The sequence below is a fragment of the Podarcis melisellensis genome (genome assembly GCF_964234715.1).
Source record: "Podarcis melisellensis genome assembly, chromosome: 4".
Lineage (NCBI taxonomy): Eukaryota > Metazoa > Chordata > Lepidosauria > Squamata > Lacertidae > Podarcis > Podarcis melisellensis.
The window spans coordinates 51,465,805-51,487,318 of NC_138531.1; the positions used below are offsets into that span (position 1 = coordinate 51,465,805).

The following is a 21,514-nucleotide window of genomic DNA, read 5'->3' on the forward strand; positions in this document are numbered from 1 at the left end:
CTCATGCATGGTAAGGGAGGAAGTAGCAAAGGAGGAAGAAAATGCAGATTCTCCAAGGTAGCACTTAACCCTTGTCTCACACAGTGGACTCTTCCCGCTCTCACCTGGGAGCTTTCCCAATCTCTCACCCTGGGAGGTCTTTCCTTCCCTGCCGCTCACTCATGGTCCTTCAGCAACCATCCACTACCTTCCTGTGTGTCTGCGTGTTGACCTACACACAGACTCTAGAGCCAGAGGACAGCTCTAGGAGTTCATGATTCTCAGGAGTGCCAGGGAAGGAGTCTAAAACACCAGAATGATCAGTTCTAATGCTTTATTTAAGAAGAGAAATAGACTTACAGCAGAAGCAGCCTGTTAGTTACCCTTGCCCTTACAGACATGGGATGGATGCTACAGCAAGTAGGCACCACAGCAAGGAGATGACTTGTCCCCACTCAGCTCAAAGTGCATACGTTCTTTATAGAGTAAAGCAGTATATGTCACACTGCCTAACTAGATGGGGACACAGGTGGTCGATACCCCAAACATTACTGATGCTTCCGGCTTTCTGGGCTCAGAGTCCAGCATCTCAGATCCACAGATTAGGATATCAAAGCATGGATAAACATATACAAACTACTTCCAGTTAATTGAAGGGCTATCTTGGGTGCCAAGATGGCATATGCACAGTCACCAGAGCAGTTAACCTTGGTTGCAACACAGTGTGTAATCCTTGGACCCAAAAACAGTCCAAAAGAAAAGAAAAAGGAAAGGAAAGGAAAGAAGATAAATAAAAATAAAAAGGACTTCCAGTTTTCCACCTTTCCACAGTTACATAAAATAAATTACTTAAAATAATCACTCTAGAATGATATCCAACTGATCATTTTTGTCAGGATATACTGTATAGCAAGACAAGCCATACCTCATGTGGAGACAGGAACCCAGAAGACAGCTTCAATACATGCATCAGAGGAGGAGGAGGCAAGTAGTTCACCATCACCATTGGTGGGCCGCTGTAGTTGCTTGACTGAGCTGTACCTTTCACCTACAAATTAAAATGGGAAATTTAGCCTGCAATCCTAAGGGTACAACTTGAGAGCTGACTGCATCAAGATGTACAGGACTCACTTCAGAATGTGTGTGTGTGTGTGTGTGTTTCAGACTGGAATGTAGATCTATCATGTGGGACTAAGCTTGCTCCCATGCAGAATTTACGCCTCTTGTGTGGCTTTCACCATTATAATTATTTTTTCGGGCACTCCCAGAAAAATGGTGTGGGAGTCTTGTGCAAATAGGGTCTTGATCTACAAAGCCTCTCTTCTGAAGTAGTGGGGAAGGGGGAGGAGAGATCCCCTTGAACTGAGGCTTACATTCTGAAGCACAATGAGCACACGAGTTATTTGGACAATGAAGTGTGTGAACTGTTTGATGTGCTTCTTTTTCAGTAAGGCTAAATGAAAGCTTTCCATCACTGGAGCCATGAGTCTCTCCTCCTCTGGAACTCATTTGGAAGCAGAGAATGCTGCCGATAGCTCTCAGTGATCTTTGACCATGCCACTTTGAGTCTGCGATACCTACGGAAGGGAGAGTAAGATCATCCTATCCCTCTCAGCTATGGATGGGGAAGAAATTTGGTTCAGTTCACATTTTAAGGCAAATTTGCCCCAATGACTCCTTCCTGAAATGACACAAAATGCAGCCATCCTTCAAAAGGGGTGCTTCTCCAAATTTGGCAGTACAGTTCTCCAGCCAAGTCATTCATACAAAAATTCATATGCTAGGAGAAAGCATGCATAAAAACATGTATCTTAGTGAAAATAGCATCCCAAAATGCATTATAGTAGGGCAAAAACATGCATATTATGCACAGCTGAAATCAAGCTAAAATAATGAATCTTCCTGAGGTCTGTGTGTGTGTGTGTGTGTGTGTGTGTGTGTGTGTGTGTGTAAATGTGGAGAACCGAACGTAACGATTGTAAAAATGAGAAACAGGCTGCATACACAACCAAACATTTAAAGCACATTGCTCCCCCCCCCCCATTGTAGGAATTGTAGTTTATTAAGGGTGCTGGGAATTGTAGCTCTGTGAGGGGTAAACTACAGTTCCCAGGATTCTTTGGGGGAAAGCAATGTGTTTTACGTGTGCTTTCAATGCCTCAAGTGGATGGAACCATGGAGAGAAACCCACCCCTGCCCTCAAGACATATGCACATCGTTAAAGGTTAGAGCAGATGAACCTGTTGTTTCTGAATTGATCTGGTGGGAAAAATAGATTAGGAAGAAGGAACTGGATAAAATTGCCATAAATCGTAAGGGGGATTTGGAGGTCTAAACTGAAACTCAGTTAGTGTAGCCGGGGCGGCATCCCTGTTATCGATTATCTCGCAATATACGGTCTCTGTTTTTATTTGCAGCTGTTTGAGTTATATTTTAAGCCGATTGTATGGATTTGTCATGGCCTGTGGCAAGCACAATCCATTTATTGATGATGATTACCTGACTTTTGAATTAGCCCTCTCACCAGTCCCTTGGTGGTCTAACTGGGATGTGTAAACCCATTTTCCACTTGCCTGGAACATTTCATAAGGTTGGCTGGGAGCAAGCGCATCATGTGCATTTTTACTGCATTGTGCATAGAAGAGAACTAATCAGCTCTGGCTGTGCCTCACAGCTGCTTTGGGATGCAGAACCTTTGGAGCTCACAGGCCAGTCTCATTCAGGAATGTCTCCAGGCTGGCTTTCCCTTTGCTTTGCTCAGGACTTATGGAGGGGAAAACATCACAATGAAATTACTATAACAAGCGGCAGGAAGAGAGGACATGTAACGAAAGGGTCAGGAGTGAACATCCCCAGCTCCCTAGCTATGCCACCTGCACTGTGTGAGTGGCATGAAACAATGACTCCCCCCCCTTCCACCAGAGCAATTTGCCCATTAAAAAAAATTAAATCTAAATGCAATTCAGATTTTATGTGGGCTATTTGCTTTAATTGAAATGCCCACATGAAGCCTGAATGCCAAATGGCCCACATAAAACCTGAAGGGAACTGCTGCAAGTTTGCAGAGGGCTCTTATTCAACACATGCCATACTTGTTGAGTTAGATCAGGAGGCAGCAAACTTTTGCAACAGGGGACCGGTCCACTGTCCCTCAGACCTTGTGGGGGGCCGGACTATATGGGGGAATGAACGAATTCCTATGCCCCACAAATAACCCAGAGATTCACTTTAAATAAAAGCACACATTCTACTCATGTAAAAACACCAGGCAGGCCCCACAAATAAGCCAGAGATGTGTTTTAAATAAAAGGACACATTCTACCCATGTAAAAGCATGCTGATTCCCAGACCACCCACGGGCCAGATTTAGAAGGTGATTGCACCAAATCTGGCCCCTGGACCTTAGTTTGCCTACCCATGAGTTAGATGGTTGGGGTGTTTGCAAAGGGAACTGTAATGCGTTTTCTTAAGGTGCAATCACGTGCCTCTGTGAGGTGGCAACACCAACTGAGGTCATATGGTCCCCAAATGGTTAGCCAAAGGTGAATGTGGCCCTAGGCCTGGGGAGTGGGAGGTTAGCCACCTCTGAGCTAGACAGTATATATAGCAGAGGTAATTTCAGGTTTTTACATTTTCCCCGGGGGGGGGGTCATCCCTCACCCTAACCCCAAGGCTTCATCCTGTGTTCCTCCAATAAATTTAGAGGAAAAGGGGTGGCAGGAAAGGAATTAACTATAGGAGTGTCCAGCACCGCCCACCAAGAGTAGAATGCCTTACTCCAGGAGGGAGATAATTGGCACAGGAAGGAACAACTTTGTTGACTCAGCCCACATGATCTCCAATTCTAAGTTTATCAGGGAGTGGTAATATTGAGCTAAGGAGACATTATCTAGCATGCTGGTCTGTGACATAATAACGAGCCCATAGTGACTAGTCAAGCCATTATGGGCTCTGGTGAAGTCTCTCCCTATAACTGAGAATACAGCAGGATGCAAGCTGATGGATTCCTTCTGGGTAAGTATTAGCTTATCCTACATAATGTTTCAGATATGTTTGTGCATGCTATTTCTTTTTGAATCAAAGTTGGGTTTTTTAAAAATAAAACACTCAAAACATGTCTTCTTACACCATCTATTATATACTTGGAGCCTCACCAAGAAAAGGAAATAAGTTTCCAAGTTTTATGTGGCAACAGATTAGTGGAAGGGTGAAAGGTAGCTGCTTAAAAGCATAATTATCTGTTTTGACTGCTTTTTAATTGCTTAATTTGAGACACCGTTTATAATGCCTTTTATTATTGATTTCAGACCTCCTGGTGGTTAGAAAAAGAGGCTGTTTCGATAAGGTGTGCACTATCCGTCGTTTCGCACACATCTGATAACAATAAAAAAGTAGGTGGCAGCCCAATGGTCTGCATGTTTATTTGGAAGCACATTGCAATGAGTTTTACAGAGTTTACCACCAAGCTGGGGAAGTTGCCATTAAGACATGCAGTGCACCAAACAGCCATACTGAGGGCAAATCACCACTACCATCCGTGAGTATTAGTTGTTGTATTTTAATTGTATTCTTCTTTTCAATGTGGCAGGCAGGACCTAAGGCTTTGAGCCTCCACTGTTAATATGCCACTGCATGATGAACCACAGAACAAGAAATGAAGTTGGGTGTGAATGTCTGGGAGTCAATAAATTAAAGGTGAATAGATTTTAGGGGTCTAAATGGGAAATTGAATTGGGAGGGTTTGAGTGGAACCTGAATGTTGTGAGGATTAAACTAGCAGAAAGTGGATAGCTATGGGAGATCTGGTGGGCTCTGAATGTTTTAGATAAAATTTGTTGAAAAGAACTTTGTTGGTGGGTTGGGAAAAATATTTGGGAGCATCTAGATGGGCTTTGAATGGTCTGCTGTAAATTAATTGAAGGGGAATTGATTTTGGAGTTTGGAACTCAGATGCAGCATTAAACTTGCCCTCAGTTTATGATTTCGTTTCAAACAAGTAACCAGCAGATGCCTCTAGGACACTGACAACAATGGCATGAAGGCACCTTGTATACCACCCCCCTTCACTGATCTACTGCCCCTGATCATTGTTGGCAATATTTTGCTATCATGATGGTGAAGCCAGAGAGAGCCATAATGGGGATTTCAACTGAGAAGTTACAGTAAGAACAGGTAAGCTGAGAGAGAAACAGTTAGATAGGGAGAGGCAGAATTAGTACTGAATAGTCTGTGACTTAGTGGACTTCAATATAGTTTATAGGGGGGGGGGAGGCTGCAGTTAGGAATCCAGCTACAGAATAATGAACCAATGCAGCCTAAATGTGCACACTCTTTTGGCATTCACATCCTCTTTGTAACAATTGGACAAGATGAGATTTTTTTATCATTCATTCTGGCTACAAATTATGATCGACAGGGTTATTTGCTCCCTCCCTCTCCCCCATATAGGTTAATGAGGTTGTAAATTAGGGAGACAACATAATCTGATTATCATATATCATAAAGCAGTCGCATGGCAGAGCTAAGCATAGTGGCAACATTTACAGCTGCCTTTCATGGGAGAGATGAGCCAAGCATCCAGAAAGCGGTGGAAATGGAGGCAGTAAAATCAAAGCAATTTGGCGTTTTCTGTTGAACGATGATAGCCATTGAACACTACAGCCCACAACCATCTCTTTACATATTGCCAATTCAAATTCATTATTGAACACAAGATCTCAGCCAAACACCTGCCATTTAAAATGAGATGACATGATGCAAGGAAAAGCAACACAAGGGCAGAGGGCTAATATAAAAGGAACGTTTCGTGGTGAAGTTCATATGTAAATATACAGGAAAAATATGAGGAAAGTTGTGTATTGGATTTAACAAAGGAGAGAGGGAAAACAAAGAAAGATTTATTCTAGACATCGGGTAGATTTTTGTAGTTGAATTACAGCAATAACTACACAACCTTTGACACACAGAGAACCTTTAGTTAACCAGTGGGTTTCCCCTCTCCCCTATTATTCCATATATCCAAATGCAACAGTTCTAAATGTAGATCCTGACAGTTGTTTAAAAATTGAGGATTTGTGATAATTACATATCTTAATTGAATAAAAGCTGTAATGCAATTTATTGTTTGCTACATAAGTCATTCTGAGCAGCACCTCCATGGGATTCCTGACTTAAAACCTCTCGGCCTTGGAAGTCTAGCTGCCAAATACCACAGCAACTGGAAAAGAAATACTGAAGAAAGGACAAGGGGAATTTCCCTCTGGTGTGACTCAAATAACAAAGCTTATTTAGCTAGTTTCCACCCACTGCTGTCTTTGTTCCCCTCCCGTTCTGGGTCTGCAGCATGCTCTGAAAATTTTCCAAACAGATGGTATCTCATCTCCATGAGGCATGAAATATTCTCCGCAATAGCAGAATTTGGCCCTTTAAATATCACATGTAAAAGTTGCTTGCCATTTTAATTCCTTGTCAATTCTGAAAGGGAACTAAACATGGCACTATTAGAGGTATTGATGAATGGCAGCATTAAAAAAACAACCAACCCGTCACACTTTCTTTCAGTGCAGTGGAACACAAGTATTATTTGCAATCAGAGAAGAATCTTCTTCAAAATCTCATGCTTTTCATCTGAGCAAAAATAAGGAACTTGTGGGTCAAGTCCCAAGGCTAATACAATGTTGTAAGATAATAAAGGCAGTGATCACTCTTCATTTATCATGAAAAGAGCAATTCAACATGTAATAGAGCATCTTGGCTAGTCTCTAAGGAGCGTTGGTGGAATATCAATCTTTGGATGGATTATGTTCATGTTTTCCTATTAAAAGGTCCAGATTAGCTGTTGAAAATCTCCCCTTTGAATGCACAAATCTCAGAGCCAGCTCACTCAGCCAAACAGTTGCTGCATGAAAATGTGGAAAGGTGAGTCTGTACAGAGTTCAGTGCATGGTGAAATAAAGGTGTGAGCCACTTTGCAGCAGAATTTTGTGAGTACAGCAGCCAATGGTGCGACAAATGTAAATTGCGGCAAGCAGTGTGTTTGTGTGTGCAACAAATTCACTGGACTCACATTTATGTTCTTAACATGCCAGTTGAGTCATGTGAATTGGCTGTTCATATTACTGATATCCAACTGAGATGCATTTTCCAAACACTCATTTTAACCATCCTTTCAATGTCAAATATTTTAACTAGGGACTGTGGTCATATAAACCAACATGCACCCTGACTAACAGAAACTCTGCTTCACTATATTACTAAAACCAGAGAAAAGCATCAGAAGCCTGTAAACAACATTTTCCCAAGTTTCTTTCTTTTTTTAAAAAGCCATTACTGTTTAGAAATTGCAGATCTGTTGTTCCTGAGCTGCATGCCAGCACTACATGCTGGATGTAATGAAGGGCCAGAAACATCCCACATGGACTATAACATAGATCAAATCCAGGGTTCACTATACAGATTCATTCACATAAATACTAGACTTAGGCCAAGTTACTCAAATATGCTGCCATTCTTCCTCATTTTTCCACTAATAAACTGCAGACCATGCCCTGGGCCCAGAAGGCTCTTTTGGTTTTTTTTAAGCAATGGAGAACAATGAACATGAATATGAAAGAGCAAGACTGGTAGTGGTCAAGCGCGCACACAGAGAGAGAGAGAGAGGGAGGGAGGGGGAGAGAGAGAGATGCCTCCACATTAAGAGCAAGATGCCAGCCTGCAATGGTCATCCATTGACCCCTGTAGAACAACAGCTTTGGCTGAAGCAGTCGACACACCATCAAGAATTGCCTTGCTGACTATAGTGAAGGACCAGCTGTGTCCAGAGTCAAGTGAAGCTTGCCCTATCAGTCTCAATGAGCATGAACCACCACTGGGCTTGCCTCTCTTCAACCAAGCTCAGACAGCCACCCTTTGGAAGCTGATGAGCATGATGGAGCTCACCAATCTTGTTTGTTGCTTGTCCCCACCCAGTATCTGGTGATCAGAAATGCACCATCACCAGGGACATTGTGAGGGGGTGGCTCAGGGGTAGGCTGAGCCCCAGGTCTTTTGCACTGGCCCACAGATCTGCTGCCCCTTGCCCTAAACATTTCATCTTTTTTTTTTAAAAAAAAAAGCTTGCTGTGTAGTTAGGCCTACTGCGAAGTGCTGCACTAGTGAGACCCACCACCACCACCATATTAATTTGCCCAGAGGGAAATACATGTCATGAGCTTCCACTCCACATCTGTTAAGTTCCTACCAAGGTCACTAAACATGGGGCGGGCTCTATCTTCATCTGTACCACCCAGATTAGAATCCCAACAGCCGATATCATTAGGGAAAGAGCCATGGCCCCATGTCTTGCATGCCAAAGGCCGCAGGTTCAACACACAGCATCTTGAGGGAGATATCCCCTGTCTGAAACTCTGGAGAGCTGCTGGCAGCCAGAGGAGACAAAACTGAGCTAGAAGGACCAATAGTTTGATAGGTATAAGGCAGCTTCCTGTGTTCCTGTATCATTTTTTAAATCTACACCACTTTGCCCTACAAAGTCTCATTACTATCTTCTCCCATTTATAGACAGAAGCTTTCTCTAAATACTTGCTTGTCGTTATTCAGTGTGGACCTTGTCAAGCAAAGCTTCACAATCCTACCACAGCGTGCAGCTCGCCACAGCCACTGTGCTTAATGTCTCTCAGTTTCTTTATCCTTGCCAAAAATGTTCCTATTTTCTTCGCCAAAAGGCGTAATCCACACAGCCTTTTTTAGAGAGAGAGAGAGAGGAAGGAAGGAAGGAAGGAAGGAAGGAAGGAAGGAAGGAAGGAAGGAAGGAAGGAAGGAAGGAAGGAAGGAAGGAAGGAAACACTATGAATTCCACATTTCCCCCCTCCTACTTCAAAGAATTTAGCGTCTGTTCTTCTTTGCCTCAGCTCAGGAAAAATAAAAACCTGTTCCCAGGAAACGGAGCGGGTTGGTTGCACACGCAGTAAAGTTTCCATTTAGTCTCTTCCAAGCTGCAAAGGAAACAATCTCCCCTCTTAAAAAAAAAAGTGGTCGTGGGGAGAACCTGCCATAGCTTGTACTTCGTCGGTTCTGCACTAGATGGCACTGCGCGAAGTTTTATCTGCTCTTGTTTTGTTCCAGCGACTGGAAACCCAGGCTGGGATCGAGCGGAATTCATTGAAGCTGCGGGCTTTCGTGACGTGTCCCTGAGCGCTCCATTACTTTGCTCGCTGCCAGCGCTTTATTGTTCTTGCTCCCCTCCGATCTTCTTCTTCCCCACCTTCCCTCGTGGTGCCCATCCGATGCCTTCGCCATCCCGCTGAACTCTGCCTGGGCGACCAGCGGGCGCCCGCTCAACTCCAGCCCTCTCGCCCGGCTGCGCTTGCGGAGGAAGCCCAAAGGGATCCAGAGGCAGGTGAGCAGCGCGCAGGATGGGCGCCGCGGAAAGCAGCGCGGGACCGCTGTAGACGCGGGACGCCTCGCCTGCCCTTCCCTTGGAGACGGGCATTGGCTCGAAATCGACCTTCCATCCTCCAGTGAGCGACCAGCCGCCCCCCAAAAGCCACCCACCCGCGCCCACCCTGCTCGATCTCGGAGGGAGGAATCATGATCGAGTGAGCGAAGCTGTGCGCCGAACAGGTAGGGCAATGCAGCTTTCTTCCTTCTCGCCGTGCGCGAAGCCCTGGAGGGATCCAGCCCTCGCTCCTTCCCCCTCCGCCCTCGCCCACCCGAGCAGATCCCGTCCCAAAGTTGTGCTTTTGGGAGACGGAGGTGCCAACGGCACGGCGACAAAGGGACGGTCCGTTTCGCATCCTCTTCTTGGCTCGCCGGTAAAAACCTGGAAAGGCTTGGCGAGGTGATGGAGGGAGGCTTGAAACGCAGTCGGCCACTTCTTCCAGATCTGTTTCTCTCTCCCTTTGGGTCGGAACTCCGGATATGTTAGTGGAGAAGGCTGTGGGGAAGGCGTGTGTGTGTTGAGTTGTTGAAGGAATCAATTGTTCTCCGATCCTGTTTACCAGAAAGAGAGGGAAGGGGCGGGTATCTTCGTTGGCTTGGTTTCTGTCCATGCAGCCAGATGTGCATCGGGAGGGGAGCAATAATTGGATAGTAAAAGTCACCCAGCCCCGAGATCCTTGAAAGTTGTGGCTCTCTTCTCCCTTCCCTGGCAAAAACCTCTTGGCTGAAATCAGACAAGTTACGAGGTTGTGGTGGATTTTTAAGAATAACCACATCTGGAGAACCTATTTGGACCTATTTGTTTGTTTACTAAGAACAAATGATTGCTAGTTTGTTTCATGAAGATAGGGAGACAAACCATGATCTAATTATGTAACTGAGCAGGGTACTTAATCCCACATTTCAAGCTCTGGGAGGCTGGTGTGGGAAACAGCAGAATGCTCCAAATAAAAACCTGCATGGCAACATCCAGGATACAGTATAAGGAGAGAATATTCCCACGAAGCTTGAACAGGGAAAGGCAGGGCTGAGAGTGCCAGCTGAAACCCGTGGCAGGATTCTGCCTGATTTCACTGGCGCTGGATGGCACCCTGAATTTGCATCATAGCAGAGCAATGGTTACAATAGAGTGGGGGGTGTCATTAAAAGAACAAGGCATCTGTGGCACTGTGACGCAATGTCACAGTCATGCAGTGGCACCCATTTCCCTCCTGAATCTTTTGAGGAGCAAGAGAGTTCTGTGATGTGCAAAGCAGCAAGTGAAAGAAGTCTTTAGGCTAATGAGGTGATGCCTAATTTGTCTTGCTCGAAGGAACAGAGCTCACTATCACCATGGCGACCCAGAGAATATTCAATTCCATAGAACATGTGGGGTGGGTATCTTTCCCAGTTGTAAGTGGGGGACGGGGTGGGATAATGAAAGGCTTGCCGCCACTGATTTAGTAGAGAAAGTTTGTGGCTTTGGGATGATGTCTTGCAGCAAGATCAAGTTGCCCTCTCTTAAGCATAGGATGCATAAACCATGCATCAGCACCATGGACAGTGCAACATGGAAAAGCCACTCCATTCAGCCCTATGAGCCTGGTGTTGCTTCTTGAAACTTTCCTAACTCTCTTTGGTCAGTTTAAAAGTTAGCATTCTAGTGAAAGGTGTGAAGTGGGGGAAGAGAGAGGCTTATTGTACATATTACAGCATGCAAGTCCCTTTTGTGGGGGGAATTAATCTGCAAAGCAGTGGTGCAGCATCAGAAGTGTTATTGGGAATGAAGATCAGCTCCAGTAGCTGGAAAGTGGAAACAATCAAGCAATTTTAAAAAGTGATAGGAAGAGAAATGGAGTTGTTTTTCCCATGCCGGTTTATCTCTTGAACTTTTCAGGGCCCAAGATAATAGTGAAGAAATAGTTTTGCGGCATGTACTATGCAGACATAGCGCAGTCTGCATAAAAAGCACAGCTCTGCCCCAGTCTGGAAGATGAAAAGGGTATGTGGGCACCACTTAGTTAAGTTCATGAACGCCCAGAACTGCAAAACTTACGTTTTGCTTTTATTTGGTAGTTGTATAGCAATGCCACTAATTGGATGGTGCTAAAATTACAGATCCACAGGGCTAGGAGGGACTCTAATGTATTCTATTCTTAAATCATTGCATCTGGGATGGGACAGAAACTCTCTGTCCAATAGACCTCACATCAAAGTCTCTAGCATTTATATTACACTCTCCCACAGGTAGCTATCTTGAACTGTCAAAAGTGTGCTATAGATGAATTCCTAAAGAAAAAGGATCATATATATATATGTGAAGCACTAATTAAGGCTTGCAAAGAGCCTATGTATGGTTTCCCAAGTGTGAAAATGGAATAGAATCATAGAATCTTAGAGTTGGAAGGGATCCAAGGGTCATCTAGTCCAACCCCCTGCAATGCAGGAATCTCAGCTAAAACATACATGACAGATGGCAATCCAACCTCTGCTTAAAAACCTCCAAGGAAGGAGAGTCCACCACCTCTCGTGGGAGTCTGTTCCACGGCTGAACAGCTCTTACTGGTTTTTCCAAATGCTTAGTCGGAATCTCCTTTCTTGTAACTTGAAGCCATTGCCTTGAGTCCTACCCTCCAGAGCAGGAGAAAACAAGCGCTCCCTCCTCCATGTGACAGCCTTTCAGATCTTTGAAGATGGCTATCATAGCTCATCTTTCCCAGGCTCACACACAGATCAGAGACACATTGGTGCTATGCTGGCAGATTGGCTTAATGGCACCAAGAATGCAGGCTCAGCCTGAGAGGGAAGATGGGAAAACACACAAGGAGAATTTTTTGAAAAACACATAAATGTTTCCAGGATCCTGTACCCACTGGTAAGGGACAGGGCTGGCAATGGAGCCCAACCTGCCACCCACATCCAGAGAAAGCGAATGACTCCTGCACACTTTTGCACACCTGTGACATAAGGGTGAAGTGAGTAAAACATGGGAGACTTCTGTAGCAGTTAGGCATGACAGCCCGTGTTCCCCCTTCCCTTGCTTAGCCATATGGGATGCTCTGTTCTGGTACTCCCAGAACTTCCCTCTAATATTTGGATGAAGGGTGGTATACAAATAGATCATCAGCATGAGCATCAGTTGTTGGAGTGGAATTTGGTATTATGTGTTTGTGTGTGGAGGAAGTCAAGAGCAAGGTACCTTTTAGAGATCTAGGCATAGATGTGTAGCAACGGGCTCAAGTTACCATGCATCTAATGAGGCTAGCCTGCTTTGCGCAGAGTGCTCCCTTTGTGTGCAAGGTGCCCTTTCTCCATAGTTTCTCATCCCCAGAGTTCCCTTTGTGAACCCTTAAGCATGTGCAGCCTTGGGCCAGAGAGAGATAATCCCAGACACAGCATCCTATCACCTCAGTTATTGTCTCCCTGTGTGGGGTTTATAGACTGATGGTAGTGTGATTGGGTTCTGAGTTACATCATAACCTGTGCTTTGTCACTGTGACATGTGTGGGGCCATCACTGATGTGGGGTTAGCTATATTTTCAAAGAAAAAAAATCTCACCTCATTGAAATCAATGGGAGGAGTTGCACTGTCCATGAGTCAAAGAGGTAGAGAGGATGCAGCATAAATGTGCTCCTGCTGTGTGCTGCCACCCATGCGCCACCCACAATGCTACCCTGTTTAGCCATTTGACCAGCATGACCTGTCATGGCAGTTGCATATCAGATGTTCCTCCAACATTGCTGTGTCCCTGTCAAATACTTTAGCCCCCTCATTCAAGGATTTGTCAGTACAGAATTGTGCGCTGAAGATATTCAAAATGAAACCGTCAAACAATTGTCAAATGACATATGCAATTGGATCAAAGATTACAGCCATAATCCTCCGTACACTGAATTTGGAGTAACTTCCAAGTAACTCTGCCCTGGGTCACTCAACAAAACTGTTTGGTTGGTGACTGCTCTCAAGTGGTTACAAGAAGCAGGAGATGGTAGGCAAATAAATGCTCTTCCTGTGTTTCCGAAGCTCTAGTGCGTAGTCTGTTCTGCATACTATTTGAGAGCCTCCCTAAAATACAGCCGTGTACATAAGTATCATTTCACATTGACATTGCTAGTTCTATTTCTGTTTCTTGCTACCATTATTTCTCTCTATTGTTAGACATACAAGACAATCAAGAACAGAAAGGAAAACAAGAAAATAATAGTGTTCATTTAGGAAAGAAATCTTTCGATGAGTCATTTTGATTCTGTTCTCTGTGCAAATGCATGTGCGTGTTTTGTTTTGTTTTTTACATTTCACAAACACACTGTCTTTTAGTACTTTACGTAGTCTTCAACAGACAACAAGCAGTAAATACACATTTTTTTGTGGAGGGGGAAATAAACTGAAGATTTATATACCTGGAGAAAAATTTTAAATATGTATTTGTAATCAAATGTCTTATTTTTATAGGTCATTAAGGTACCTCACCCTGTAACTCAGTGAAAATAATCTAAGGGGCAGGGAGGGAGGGAGAAAGAGATGGGGGGGGCAATCAACCAGGAACTACACATGTCCTTGTCACTCTGAAGTCTATAGAAAGTAATGAATTTTGTAGAATATTGCAAGTAGAAACTCCAGATTCTATGACTAGATTATAGTGTGTATATTAGTTACACATAATGCTGACAACAGAATATACATTTTTCATATCATGAAATTTGGAGGAAATGGATTAAGGTGATAGGAGGAAACGGGATTTAAAATGCATTTGGGCAGCAGAATCATAAGAAAGAATTACTGCATATTCTCACTGTCCGCAAGTGCTTGTCTTTCTGTGATTGCTGACCAGCTATTCCCATTGAACTCTGGTTTTTCTGTGACACCTTATGCAATAGCAGAATGATCGAGCCCGGAGGGATGTTGCTTATGCCCCGTCAGTTCTTCATCCCACACTCTGCCGAGACCAAAGAATGCAAGTCAACGTTTTGATTTGACTAAAATCAATGTCACACAACAGTCCTGATCATCCTCAGAAACAAGCACAGTCAACTAGGTCGGTGGGGTGATGAAATGCTCACATCGCACACAAACAGCACATACCTCAATGCAGTGCAATGTCAGGATTCCTGGGGGGGGGTTCCAATTGTGCCCCACTCTTCCTCAAAAAGACTGAGTAGCTTGCACATGGTTCCCTGGTAGACTCACATCCAGGCAGTTGCCAAGCCAGGTATGTTCATGCTGCACAGCACACTTGTGTAAATCCAAGATTCAGTTCCTTACAGCAATATAAATTTCTGCATCCTGTGTGAGTGCCTGGAGGCGGTTGGAGGTTGGATGGCGGCTAACAGATTGAGGTTGAATCCTGACAAGACAGAAGTACTGTTTTTGGGGGACAGGAGGCGGGCAGGTGTGGAGGATTCCCTGGTCCTGAATGGGGTAACTGTGCCCCTGAAGGACCAGGTGCGCAGCCTGGGAGTCATTTTGGACTCACAGCTGTCCATGGAGGCGCAGGTTAACTCTGTGTCCAGGGCAGCTGTCTACCAGCTCCACCTGGTACGCAGGCTAAGACCCTACCTCCCCGCGGACTGTCTCGCCAGAGTGGTGCATGCTCTAGTTATCTCACGCTTGGACTACTGCAACGCGCTCTACGTGGGGCTACCTTTGAAGGTGACCCGGAAACTGCAATTAATCCAGAATGCGGCAGCTAGACTGGTGACTGGGAGTGGCCGCCGGGACCACATAACACCGGTTCTGAGAGATCTGCACTGGCTCCCAGTACATTTCCGAGCACGATTCAAAGTGTTGGTGCTGACCTTTAAAGCCCTAAACGGCCTCGGTCCTGTATACCTGAAGGAGCGTCTCCACCCCCATCGTTCAGCCCGGACACTGAGATCCAGTGCCGAGGGCCTTCTGGCGGTTCCGTCATTGCGAGAAGTGAGGCTACAGGGAACCAGACAGAGGGCCTTCTCGGTAGTGGCACCCGCCCTGTGGAACGCCCTCCCATCAGATGTCAAAGAGATAAAGAATTACCTGACATTCAGAAAACATCTTAAGGCAGCCCTGTTCAGGGAAGTTTTTAATATGTAATGCTGTACTGTTTTTAACACTGATTGGGAGCCGCCCAGAGTGGCTGGGGAAACTCAGCCAGATGGGCGGGGTATAAATAATAAATTATTATTATTATTATTATTGCATCAGCATAGCAGGTATAAGCAGTGCTTTTTTCTGGGGGACGCAGGGATACGCATACCCCTAAACATTTTGTGGATCTAAGTTTGGTCTCATTGAGGGGCAGTATTTCAGTATTTCAATATGAATAGGAAAATGAGAATATCCCTAAACATATATTTTAGGGGGAGAAAGCACTGGGTATAACAAGGGAAGGAGCAGAGGTCAGCAAAGCATTTAACCACACCAGAGCCATACATTGCTTTGGAAGGGAAAATTGGCAAAAACTTAGTTGTGGGGGGTGAGGGGTTAAGGATTCATCTTCTAACACTGTCACGGGTACTAAATCTCTGCTGTCCCTCCACATAAACTAGGTTGTTCCCTGCAAGAAATAAAGAACCAGCAGAAAATAGCCCCTTAGACAGATTCTGGGGCCTAAATCTCTCCCCAATCCAGTCCAACATATGAACTGGGCTGCCCCAAGTTTGAAATCGATATTGCTAGCACAGTTTGTTACTTCCTTTATAGAAAGCTAACAGTTTGCACCTCAAAGGTACTGGGAACATGAAACTGCTGTCTGTAAGCCTAATTATTTGGTACTGAACAGCGTGTCTTCTTGTGTATGAAAGGGGTGGGTGGGAAAGAGATAAGACACAGCAGCTAAAAATATTGGTCTAGAAGATATTGGTTCCCATGGTCTCCCTCTCCATAGAAGCTTGAAAAACGAGAATGAAAAAGAGCCATCATAAGCATTGATAACAAAACTGTTCAGCATACGTGAGAGTGTTTATTGTTACATAAGCTACCGGTAATAGCCTAATGGCAAAATTATTCAAATACAGTTTAAATGCTATGGAAATGGAGGAAGGGAGGAAAGAAATTGCTATAGTCATCCAACCTCCAAACTAAATGAATTCACTGATACTTTTTTTTTTTTTAAAAAAAGAATGTTTTCGATAAGTCCAGCATTTTAACTTGCCAAGATAGGAATCATATTTTGCCCTCCTACAGACGTTCAATTCTCTTGTCAAAACGAAATCTTTTTACACTGTTCATTCAGTGAGAAATTTGGATTCGTTTCTGGAGACAAATCACTCCAAAGACAAAACAATTAAAATTATGTCTGAGAAATAGATTTCCTCTCGTCTACAACTCATCTGGCTTGGCCAGATGAGAACTAGATGAAAATTATACTCTGTTTCAGCTAACTATATTAATCATGTCTGTGTAAGGGTCAGATGGCAGAGTGCACCATTAAAACATCACACTTACGCAGGAATTATTTCCATGTTTTGAATGTTAACCATCTGAAATGAGAGGTAAATGTTACTTCCTATTGAAAGTAATAATAATAAAGTAAGCTTTGCTTTGAACAATTTTAGTATCACAAGCATTTGATAGAAGGTGCTTTAATTTTGGTTTTTATTATCAATTGCTTATGTTTTACATCTTTAATTAGCTTTTATTGTTTGCGTGTATATTTATTTTTCAAAATATAATAATAATAATAATAATAATAATAATAATAATAATAATAATAATAATGTTCTGTTGTTAGCCACCATGGAAATACTCAAAGGAGAAGTGTAAGTAAAATAAGAATAAGATAAATAAAATAAACAAACCAATTTATTACGATTGGTGAGTGGTAAGAAGAGCAGGCAAGTTGTGGCCCCTGTAGCAACTTTCTGTACAGTTTATAGACAGTTTCTACCATCTCTTAGTATCTCCTGTGAAATTCCGGGGGGGGGGGTATGCTCTGACCAAAGCTATATGAGCTTCTGTGACATTACATAGCCCATATGTTACTGTTGCTGTGGCCTGAATGAATCTGCCTACTGTGGTGACAGGAGAAAATAAGTTTCTAGGGGAGCAAGAAGCTGTGTCTTGCACACAGGGATTGTTAGGTGTTATGGCGAAATACTGCTTTGTCTTGAAAGGGCTAAGTGGGAGCGAAAGTACCACCTCAGGGAGACATTACCATACCCTTGTCTCACCACAAAATTGTGGGAGACAAGAGTAGGGTACTTTCCTACAAAATTCCAACAAAATAGGTGGGATGCTGTGCCACAGCCAGCAAATCAGCATAGCTTTTACTGGGATGGAAATTTATTTCTTACTTATTTAATGCATTCTCATTATGCAATTCAGGCAAAGAAAGGAGGAGGGGGCATCAGGCCACTTACAAATGTCAAGACAGCCCTCAGGCTCACAATCTAAAAATACCCGACACAAAAGGGAAATGGATTGGGAGGGAGGAGGGGAAAAAAACAAAACTCTGGCACTATATTGCAATGATCAACTAGAATGGAAATATTTCAAGGTGGCGAGAAACCAAAAGTTGCTAGTATTTTGACAGAGCTGACAGACGTGCCATACAATTCCATCTCTGCCCCTCTCCTATATGGAATGGATGCAGTTGATCGGGCATAGGCAAACTCCAGCTCTCCAGATGTTTGGGACTACAATTCCCATCATCCCTGACCACTGGTCCTGTTAGCTAGGGATGATGGGAATTGTAGTCCCAAAGATCTGGAGGGCCGGAGTTTGCCTATGCCTGCAGTAGATGATAACTGAGGAAGGAGCCTGGTGGAGCCAGTGTTTCAGCAGAGCAGATGGAGAGGCCTTGCAATGGGTTTTGGGGGAAAGCAAGTACCAAGGTCATTCCAGAACAAAAGTGGAAGTAGGTGAATGAGGACATCCAAATCTCGTCCAAAGTGAAAAAACAGCCTGCGGATGCTCAGAACAGAGAATGCCTTTCCCTCACACCCATAGATGCTGAGTGCCTTCTTTCCTGCTGAATTCCCCATAAGTTTCTTCCTACAGAAACAATGATGTATAGATTGAAAGAAGAAAGCCGAAGGCTGGAAGGAAAAACAAAATGACAAGAAAACGAGCTCCTAATTCAATGGTGTAATCAACTGTGTTCTGCAGTATTTAATCAGAGGATCCCTCCATTCATTTATCCAGCTCGGGCTTCTGCTGCAGCATTGCAGGACACCTTCTGGTTCCGTCCCCCCTACTCCCCATGAGGAGGAGGAATTTTTCAGTCGCACAAGAAAAAGGGAAATTGTGAAGGCCATTTCACAAATTACACAGAAGCATACCTGGGTTTGCTGCTGCAGATCCATGACACGGGAAGCAGCTGCCAATTATGGTTTAGACTTGCATTATACACACTTGCTGTTGTCACATTCCCACCTTACGTATTTACATCTACTGCACTAAAGCTGCTTGTGAAACAGAACTGTGTATCAACCCTCGGTATGTGGTTCTTCCGGGATTTAACCCTATTAAGGGCCCTTTCAGTTCGTTGAAATTTAAGGGCCAAAACAGATCTGACAGAGGATATAATTGGTTAGGATCTCCTGTGGTTCTTATGTTGCTTATGAGCTGCCCTCAGAAGGGCTGCTTTGAAGATAAAGGAGATGGTGCTCTTGGAGACGGTGAGTCACCTTTTCCTTCACTGCCCTTTTCCAGATATGACCTCTACTCCACCAATACCCTAAGCATCTGTCAATGTGTTTTCTCCCTAAGCAGCTCTGGGGAAAGATTTCTATAGGCTCCTTGACTTCTCTCTGACCTAGCTGCTTCGGGGGAAGATCCATTGCTATGATATAATCATGTGTCCCTGTGAGCACCTTGGTTGGGGAGAGCCTGGCTGAAGGGGGACCATCTCAGTCAGAAATAGCAGGTTGCTTCCCTTCCCCATCCTCTGTGGAGGTGGCTGAGGCCAGATCCATACCATGCATCTCCAGCACATGTGTATGACATTCCCCCAAAGAATTCTGGGAACTTCCCCCTCACAGAGCTGCAGTTCCCAAGGGTTCTTTTGTGGGGATTAATATGCTTTGGATGTGATTTAAATGTATGGTATTGATTGGCCCTAAGAGGGCTCTGGGGCATTTCCTGCCAGATCCTTTTGTTCCCAGTCTGCATGGGAGAATCCAGAAAAATGAGGATGGGGTCCAGATAACCTCCTCTGGTCTAGGGTCCTGTCTTCTGGTGAGCCACAATCTCGTAGCTGTGGCCAATGCCAATGCCTTGATCATTGCAGTTGAGGATGTTGAATCCAAAGTTGTTCTTCTATTTGTGGAAGGAGTTTTTCCCTGAGTAAAAGGACCCAATAATCTAATTTGGATCCAGACCTGAACATTTTGTGATCATCCCTTGGTCTCCAGCCATCTGTGGAGGACAATGAAAATTCCAGCTTCTTTCTTGCAGGATTATGTTGGAGAGGTTGTAGTGAGCAAGCATTAAAAACAAGAAAAAACTCATTTAAAATATTATTTTCCTTTTAATCTTGTTGTATTTCAATATCTGAATATTAACTGTTATTCAAGGCTCATGTAGTAACTTTGTTCTCACTGGACAGAAACTTGGCCAAAAAAAAGTCAAAGCTTAAGTGAAAAGATTTGGGGGGCAGTATTTGTCTCTAGGTGTTTTACACTATATTTTGTGAATAGTTCTCTAATTTGGGCTTTTGCCTGACAGAGAGGAAACCTAGCCTAGCTTTCAGGTTTTACTATCTAGAGAAAAGGTACCTGCTTTTAAATAGCCTTTTAGTTTATACGTTAGACAGATGGCAGTTAAGATGCAGAAAGTCTTGTTTAGTCGCTACCAAACAGGGCAACTGAATTGCTGTGGAAATGGTCCCTTAATAAAGGCATGAGATCTCCCCCAACTTTAATTTACTAGTGGTCGTTGCACGACAGCTTTCTAAAGAATGGAAATCAGTTCCATCAGCTGTCATCCAGTGTCATTTTGCTGCCGTGTTATAAAGCTTTTCATTGACTTGTACTGACATTGTAGTAGCTCTGCAGGAACTTCTGCTATGTCCAGTCAATCAAAGAGGAGCAGCAATGTCAGGACCTCTACACAGCTCTTGCTAGTTGCCTTTGGCTTCTTCCTGTTCCCTTGCCACAGTAGCCTCTGTCTAGATCACTCTGAAGATGACACTGAGGACCAGCTCAAATCTATACACTTCCTTCTGGATTTCATTGTGCAATCTGTCCTGGATGTCTTTGTCTGCAGCAGAAATGTGGAATCTGTGGCTCTGTCAGTGTCACTAGACTACATTTCCCATCATCCCTGACTGTTAGCCATGCTGGCTGATGGGAACTGCAGGCCAATACCATCTGAGGAGGGTCAGGTTCCTCATTCTCGGGCTACAAAATTGCCTGGAGATAATTATTATATGCTGTTGTTTCATTATATTACTTTTGTGGCTTGGAAAAGGTGTTATGCTGGTAGTCTTGCATATTATTCAAGGGTGTGTGTGTGTGTTATTTTGTAAGTTTTCTTATGGTGTTGAATTATGGTGCATTGTGTTGTCTTTATTCTATCGTCCTCAGCTTCCTTGACCAGGAAATTAACATGGATCATAGGTATTGATAGACCTACCCTCGATTAATTTGTCAAATCCCCTTTTTCTCCAACTCAGAAGTCATCACCACATCTTATGCCAGCAAACCACACAGTGTTTGATTGACTATTAAGTTAAGCATGCATTCTGTGAAGACATGATTTCTTTTGTCCATCAGTTTCATTAGATAATCCAAAACTTGAGTGTTAAGAGAGAAGGAGGTGTTTTCCCCCTCCCTCTACCCACTTTCTACACATCATCATTTTAGAAATATCTTTAGTTGTCTTTTTTCCTACATTAGAGAGGCTCTAATGCTTTATCCTCCTCCAATCTGAGCATTTTGGCTGCCCCATTTCTGCATCTTTTCCAGTTCTACCATATTTACTGAGATGGGGAAATTAGAGATGTAAAAAGCATAATGGCATTTTCCCACCCCTTTTTTCTGATAACCGAGCACCAATTTTGCCTTTGTCACATTCACTGCACACTGAGTTCACCTTTTCATTGAGATCTCCACGGTGACCACAATATGGTTGACCCGGTTAGTCACAGTTCAGACACCATCAAATTATATGTTGTATATTCCCCAATTTGCATAGTTT

At 43.8% G+C, this 21,514-nt stretch overlaps 1 protein-coding gene across 3 annotated transcripts in view; it reads left to right on the plus strand.

The window, feature by feature from the left end:
• KCNJ6 (potassium inwardly rectifying channel subfamily J member 6) overlaps positions 1-21,514 on the plus strand; it is a 264,246-nt gene that overhangs the window by 151,454 nt on the left and 91,278 nt on the right. For 2 of the 3 annotated variants that reach the window (XM_081908767.1, XM_081908769.1), the window contains exon 1: positions 7,624-9,600. The exons of the other annotated variant lie outside the window; for it this stretch is intronic. The gene's annotated coding sequence lies outside the window, so the exon portion shown is untranslated. Of the gene's footprint in view, positions 1-7,623; positions 9,601-21,514 lie in introns of those variants that run through there. 3 annotated transcript variants of the gene reach the window in all.